Genomic DNA, 7,295 nt, shown 5'->3' on the forward strand with positions numbered 1-7,295 from the left:
TAATAATATGCCATTTAGCAGACGCTTTTATCCAAAGCGACTTACAGTCGTGCGTGCATAATATTTTTTTTTTTGTGCATATCAGCTAGCGACCCTCTTGGATAGTCGGTGATGGTAATGATCATCCCATCACTGAATTCACAACTAGGTTCCATTTTACTGCACAACACAATTTCTGCTGTTCTGTTTCAGTGCATTTCTACAATGGCTGCGATGTTTCATTAGTGGGGAATTTGTTCCTCGTTGCTGTCAGGAAATACAACCTGGCAAATTAGAAGCGTCATAATTTCATTAACATTTTGTGGAATACTTTTCATTTCACAAATGTGGCATTTAAGACTTAACCTAATTGCAATCAGTCTTAACAACCTCCTTGACCTCATTCCATACAGAACAAAGACCTCAAAGGCATGCACTAAAGGCTTGGCAAGTACCTGGCAATGGGAAGCAAATACTTGTTTAGTTAATTAAAGGGACATTTCACAATTTTTCAACTTCATATTCATAATCTCCAATACCACCCCAACATCAACATACTGTATGTGAAAATGCTGTGTTTCTATATTTTGTGGTAAAAAAGATAGAGGAAGATACAGTAAGTGTTTCCAATGACATCATCAACCAATTAGTAGGGAATGCCTGCTCATAATTGGTTAAAATCACATCAATGATGTAATTGGAAAAACGTATACTTCCTCTCTTTTTTACTACAAAACAGAAACGCGCCATTTTCACATATGTTGATGCTGGAGAAAATCAATATGAAGTTTTTTCAAAGTGAAATTGCCCTTTAAGACTCATCTCTGTATTGCCCTTGGTTCCTACGTCAGGTGAAGTGGATCATTACTTTTCTCTTGTCCCAGTGGTAATATAGCAGTACCAATTACACCCTATCTCTGCATTACCTGTCTTAGTGACAGATCACAGAAACAGATGTTGTGATATTGAGTCTCATCCAAAACACCTCTCTTGGGGCACTGAAATATAATTTTCATTACTGTATCTTCATGTTTTCTCAGTGGCATTTAGGAACGTGAGTGCCGTCGGAGAAAATGAGACCTGCATGTTCCACTTTTGTGTCTCTGGGCCTTTTAAGGTACTATCTAAAGGGGTTTAGACTCAATTTCACAAGACTCGATATCCATAAACAGAGCACAAGAGTCCATTTCGGCTCAGCTGGAATGTTGTACACAATGCATTATGTTGCGAGGACATTAGCACACTTCCATTATACTCATCACAAATGAATGATTAAAACAATAAAACACCTGGCGAGAAATCGAAAACAAGCTCTCATGCCAAGCCTTTGCAATCATGGCCCTTCCACCTTTCCTCCAATCGTATCCAGCACTTAACAATTATCTCTGTTTCTACTCCCCTGTTGTTGTTGTTAATGTGCCGATGACTGGGATAATGGCTTATATAGCATAGCAAGGGGGTAGAGATCCACTGTACTGTATGTAGGAGTGTACTAATTGTACCTCACTTGAAACCAGTTTTCTCCATTTAAAGTGGTTCTGACCGCGTGTGTCTGTTCATTCTGCCATGGTTCTCGTCATACAGGTTGAGCTCTGAGAGGAGTCTCTGACAGCTGTCCAGGAGTCAGACCGTAATAAAGGTTTATTGCTTTGACTCCAAGCCGCCGCTTGAAGTGGAGTGTTGTCCTTCCCATAAAAAGACCTGAGTCCCTCTTATATAAGAAACACAGAAGGAGGTTACATAATCTTACATGATATCTACTTCCTTACCCAAACCTGAAGTTAGGTTTCATAATATCTAATATTATCTGATATATATTATCCAAGCAGTTTTCAGTGGTAGATGCACGTATTGTATGCAAATTGTGTATTTGAAAATGTTCCCCTAAAATGATGGAGGTACGAAACACCACTATCAGAATGCCAAATATTATTCATCACAAAGAAAGGTTTTTAATGATTTAAAACCTGAATTTATTAATCATAATATTATTGGTGTTGGTGGTAATTGACTGTAGGTCAAAATCATTACATCATAAATAGTCCCAACGAATGGACAACTTTGCTATTGCATTTGCATTTGCACTGTTATTTTTTACATTTGAGTCATTTAGCAGACGCTCTTATCCAGAGCGACTTACAGTTTAGTGAATGCATACATTTTCATACTGGCCCCCCGTGGGAATCGAACCCACAACCCTGGCGTTGCAAACGCCATGCTCTACCAACTGAGCTACAGGGCCTGGTGCAAAGGGAAGTTATATTTACGTATCATTCGGATCTGAATCATCCATCCACATACTGTGGGCTGGCTGGCTTGACTAATCAGCATCTCCACGGCTGTGATGCCTTAAGTGACTCTTCAGGCGCCCTCTCCAGTGCATGGCTGATGGAGTGTTGCCGTTGGAGAGAGCAGGCGTTGGGAACGCGCCTCCGCACATCGAATTGAAATCAGAGCAGCACACTCCCCAGGCCAAACTCTTGTTCAGCAAGTTGTATTCAAACATTGCTCGACATGTGTTTTTATTTGAAATGGATTAGCAGCACTGTTGTGAGAAGATGATCGCATTTTATGATTATAGGATCATTACACACCTACAGTATTTATGCCTTGGCGGTCGAGCCTTTGTGCTTCAAAGAATACCTGGCTCAAAGAACACACGCCATGACTCTTGCCCAGGGTCTTACTTTCACTTTTGTGTAAGGCTTAATGTGTATTTCTAGTTAAGTAGTTCTGATTTATCGTATTCCCGAAATCCCGCTGTATTGAAGGATCCCCAAAAAAGAAGCCAACCAGCACCTCTGTTACACCCACCCACCTGGCAAAGTGGCTTTAGCCAAGCTTCAGTTTGAGTTGAGTCCCCTCCAGCCAGTCAGACTCCTTGTGTTCTGTGTAGAGGAGAGTGTTAAACACAAGGTGACACTTCCCACCTGCTTTCATTAAGGCAGCGACACACCTCGGAGAGCCGTAATGTCCCACTGGGGTCAGGTAAATCAGCCGCTATCAATTTAGCAGGACAGTGATAAAGCTGAAGCGCCCGAGTTGCATTATTAGGCCAAATTATCATTTATCCCACGGAGAGATAGAGAAAGAGTCAGAGACACTATTAGGAAAGGCTCAGTGCTGGTCCTCTGATGTGCCAATAGAGGCTGTGTGGGTACGGAGGGAACTTTCCCTCAACACCTTCTGTATTTATGGGCCACGCTTGGGAGATGACACAGGGCAGAGCAATAAAGCAGACGCACTCTTACTCCACATAAAGAAGATTTAAATGGTGCCTCCCGCTGTTCGATGGGGATATGGAGAATAGACTGTGGATATTTTACTAATCAACAGTAGCAATAGAGGACACCCAGGACTTATCATTTACTACCTGGGTCCTCAAGAAACCCCTCCAGTTTAATGACTGGAAACTTTCAGTTTATTGAAAAGCTTGTAATTGTAATAGGTTATACAGTATATTTTTTGAATCTACCTTTACCTTTTTACTGAACTATGGTTTGAATGAGAATCATCTTGGATCCGAAACTTCACCGTACAGTTTTTGTAATGTACATTGTTTATTTATTTGTGGTTAACCAACCAAGGCTTGTCTGTCATCTACTTATTAAGAGGAGGCTTCATTAAGATATATGGGTGGAATCCATCACTGAAAACATCCTGTCATCACTTCTAAAGAGAAATCCTAAATGGATTTGTACCTGTCAAGCTACTGTGGGAAAACGTCCACTCTTCTGCAGTTCAGTTAGCAGGTGGACAGGTGACTGACACAGAGAGTGCTACTCACGCAGCCTCTGGCCTCGTGGTGTCAAACCGTCAGATAGAATAATGCCACCCACTGACAGGTCTTATATCCAATTCCCGGATGCCATGCGAGTTTCAGTATAATCCCCTAGCCTTGTCAGTCTCTGGTTTGATTGGATCTGGAGGTGAAAATAGTCACGCCAATATTCACCTTTGATGTCACTCACAATCAGATATCCACGATTTTGGAGGCATGAGAGAACATGTATCGGAGAAGCTGTACCTAGTCCAATTTTACATACAACGGACGTTTAGCTTGATTTTTCTTTCCTCACCCACTCATCGGCAGACTGCAGCCGCCCAATGCAGGCTTTCATCTCTCCACCTCGCGAATGGAGCAACAAAATACTGCTCTAATCCGATTCCGCTCCCCCTCACTGAGTCTAAACATTTCTTTAGGAAGCATGTTTGAGGGATATGGTTCAACAGAGCACAGGTTTCTCCAAATTCTATTTACTCAGTCAGAGTAAATCTATATTTCTACAAATATATAATTGTACAGAGTACTACACTCAGTACAGATCTACAGTATCTCCTTGAGGTATGTATTTTTGGTACAGATCACCTTGAAGAATTCCCTTACTTCACAATGGGCTTGTTTTTGGAGGATTTTAATGAGTTTGAATGTTTACCTGGGTAAACAGTTGTAATCTGACTGGATGTAGTTTTCCTCTTACATGATGAACATAAGATTCTGTTGGTGTCACCAAGTCACGCATGTTTTCTAAAGCGGATAAAATGAAAAGTAACTATCTTCTCTCCCAGCGAACAAGGTTTCATCATGTGCTGTTGTTTATTTCCTTCCTCCCCCAGTTGGTGGACACATAAGGGACCTTCATCCAGGCAGCAGCACAGAGATGGTGCCTGAGACGCCCCCGCCCACGCTGCAGGAGGATGGCGAGTCAGCCCAGGCCTCCACAGAGGCCAGCACCACCTTGGCTAACCCAGGTAACCCCATCCAGTCCTCTTCACACATCTGATACTCGGTGTAATTAGAATCGTATCTCAGTTTGACTGGCATTTGTGGGATCGTTATATGCCACAAAATAGGGTTAAAAGTCGAGACAATCTTTGCCTGAGAGAGAAACGGCTAACAGAGGAGACATAATGTAGCTCCAGGTGAGTCCGAGAAAACACACACATCACGAGTTCATCTCAGGTCTATATCTATGATCTCAACACCATTCCACCACCACCACATCATTAGCAAGACCAGTCAGTCAACAGGGCTGGTGGTAGGGGGGTTCTCCCCATTAATGGCCTCCCTTGTAGGGGCAGCAGAGTGTTATTACGGCTGGGATTATTACAGCCTAGTTGTCGACGCACACACATCTTACTCTCTTGTGAATATGATCTGTGGTCCTCTGTAGCTCAGCTGGTAGAGCACGGCGCTTGTAACGCCAAGGTAGTGGGTTCGATCCCCGGGACCACCCATACACAAAAAAAAATTATGCACGCATGACTGTAAGTCGCTTTGGATAAAAGCGTCTGCTAAATGGCATATTATTATTATATTATTATTATCTATAGACCACAAATGATCGTTATCTGTGTATTGAGTATAGTAGCCATAAACTGTGGAGTGGATGTGACTGTTGGCAGCAAACATGGTGCAAAAAAATAAAGGTGGTGAATATAATATTGTACATAGTAAACAGTAGCTCTTTTGAATGTTTTTCCAATGTACAGTAGTAGCCTCATCCATTAGAATAATGACACTGCCAGGGCCACTGTCCTGCTGGCACACCCAGTGGTATTCTGCAGATAATGGTATAATACCATTGTTCATAAACTTTTATGATTAATTGGAGCCCAGTTCAAATTAACAACAAAAACATACAGCCTGTGCTTACTCTTCCAAATTGACACATTTCGTACTCCAACAATTTAAGTGCCTGACAAAAACAACATAATGAAGATGCCTCCTGTTTTCAGTAGAAGGGACAGCCATAAGTATAATAATAATAATTAAAAAGTACTATGTTCATATCCTGAATGCCTGAAGTTTTAGATGCTAAAGTTGCAGTGTTTCCACCTTACAGTACTGCCCTTGTTTTTTCTCTCAGTGTGCTTCTGACTGTGGCTTTGTTTTTGACTCAAATTACATTATGAATTTCTTTGCAGAGTCCCAGGAGAGTTTGTGACTGACAGATAACACACAGTCCTCTGACCTGTCAGTCTGGCTTCTCCATGCATCGCTAGAGGCAGCCTACTCTCTCACATTTTCCTTCTCTGCATCACATTAAGTGTGATTGCAAAACATTTAGGCTGCTGACGTTCGCTCAGTAATCTTCATAAACAGTTTTTTTGCCTGTAGAGGAATATACAGAATTGATTGATGGGTATAAACAGCCAGTCATGTTGTGGCAAAGTCAAATAACCATGTGTGCTTGACAGAGGCGTAACACTGAGTTGCACCGTGTCTCACTCCATTCATACCACACAGATGTTGCAGTACACAGCTGTCTAGTTTCAAAGATTTATTTGGCTGCACTTCCTCAGATGTTACTTAATATATTTTGTAGGCTCGGAAAATATTTGATTTCCTTTCAATAGGTGATTGGGTTAAGTTTAACTCTGCACCAACAGCAGCTGCCTGACGAATATTACAGTATGTGGTATTACAATAGGTGCTGGATGCTAGGGCAGAATTTGGTAATGCTGTTTTAGGAGTGGATTTATCCAGGCTAGTTGGACACTAAGACATTAGCCAGCCTTGTAATTACCTATATTCTTCCCTGTCAGGTAATGTGGGCTTCATTAGGGCTAGCGCTACGGCTAACGCAGATATCACCGTGCCATGCCAAATCACAGAGAAGAGGCCCACCCTGATCACGTCATGCTTGCCAGTTACATTTCTAAGACCTGCCACTTCCACCTTCTCTCAAATAGTTTATACTGTCTGGTTACATTTATGGAAGCAGTTTCTCAACTGCCAAGCAGAGGACATGCATCTGTGTAAAAGTGGAAATTGTTTTCGTTTTTCATGTGTGTATTTTAGTTAGGTGCAAACAAATGTTGAGCAAGTAGAACATTTGCGAATCAACATGTTTGCTTCAGAAGTGAATCCAACATTGTGGAAATGAATGTAACTAAGTGACCAACTGCAACCTATTGATACTGTTTCTACTGTATGTGTTACAAAGCTCTTTTCCTCCTCTCCCTCCTTCCCTCAGGAGAATCTCAAGACCAGGGCAGTGGGGAGGACGCCCTTTCTCGGCTCCGCAGGCTGATCGCTGAGGGTGGTATGACCGCCGTGGTCCAGAGGGAACAGAGCACCACCATGGCCTCCATGGGCAGCTTCGGTAACAACATCATTGTTAGCCACCGCATCCACCGCGGCTCCCAGACTGGGACAGAGGCTCAGGATGGGGGCAGAGGCACTCAGGGCAGGGGTCAGGGTCATGGTGGAGGTGGTTGGACGTCCCTCTCTCCGCCCCACCGCGGCACTCTGTCGTTCACAGAGCCCACCTCCCGTATTCTGACCCACCCCAGCATGCAGCTGGGGGAGA

The 7,295-nt window shown here is 42.7% G+C and overlaps 1 protein-coding gene across 1 annotated transcript in view; it reads left to right on the forward strand.

The window, feature by feature from the left end:
- The window catches only part of LOC311111569 (activating molecule in BECN1-regulated autophagy protein 1A-like), a gene marked incomplete at its 3' end in the record, with an annotated part of 143,650 nt that overhangs the window by 69,680 nt on the left and 66,675 nt on the right, over positions 1-7,295 (forward strand). The window lies entirely within an intron of this gene.

Source organism: Coregonus lavaretus, assembly GCF_964263955.1.
Source record: "Coregonus lavaretus genome assembly, chromosome: 37".
In the NCBI taxonomy this organism is placed as follows: domain Eukaryota; kingdom Metazoa; phylum Chordata; class Actinopteri; order Salmoniformes; family Salmonidae; genus Coregonus; species Coregonus lavaretus.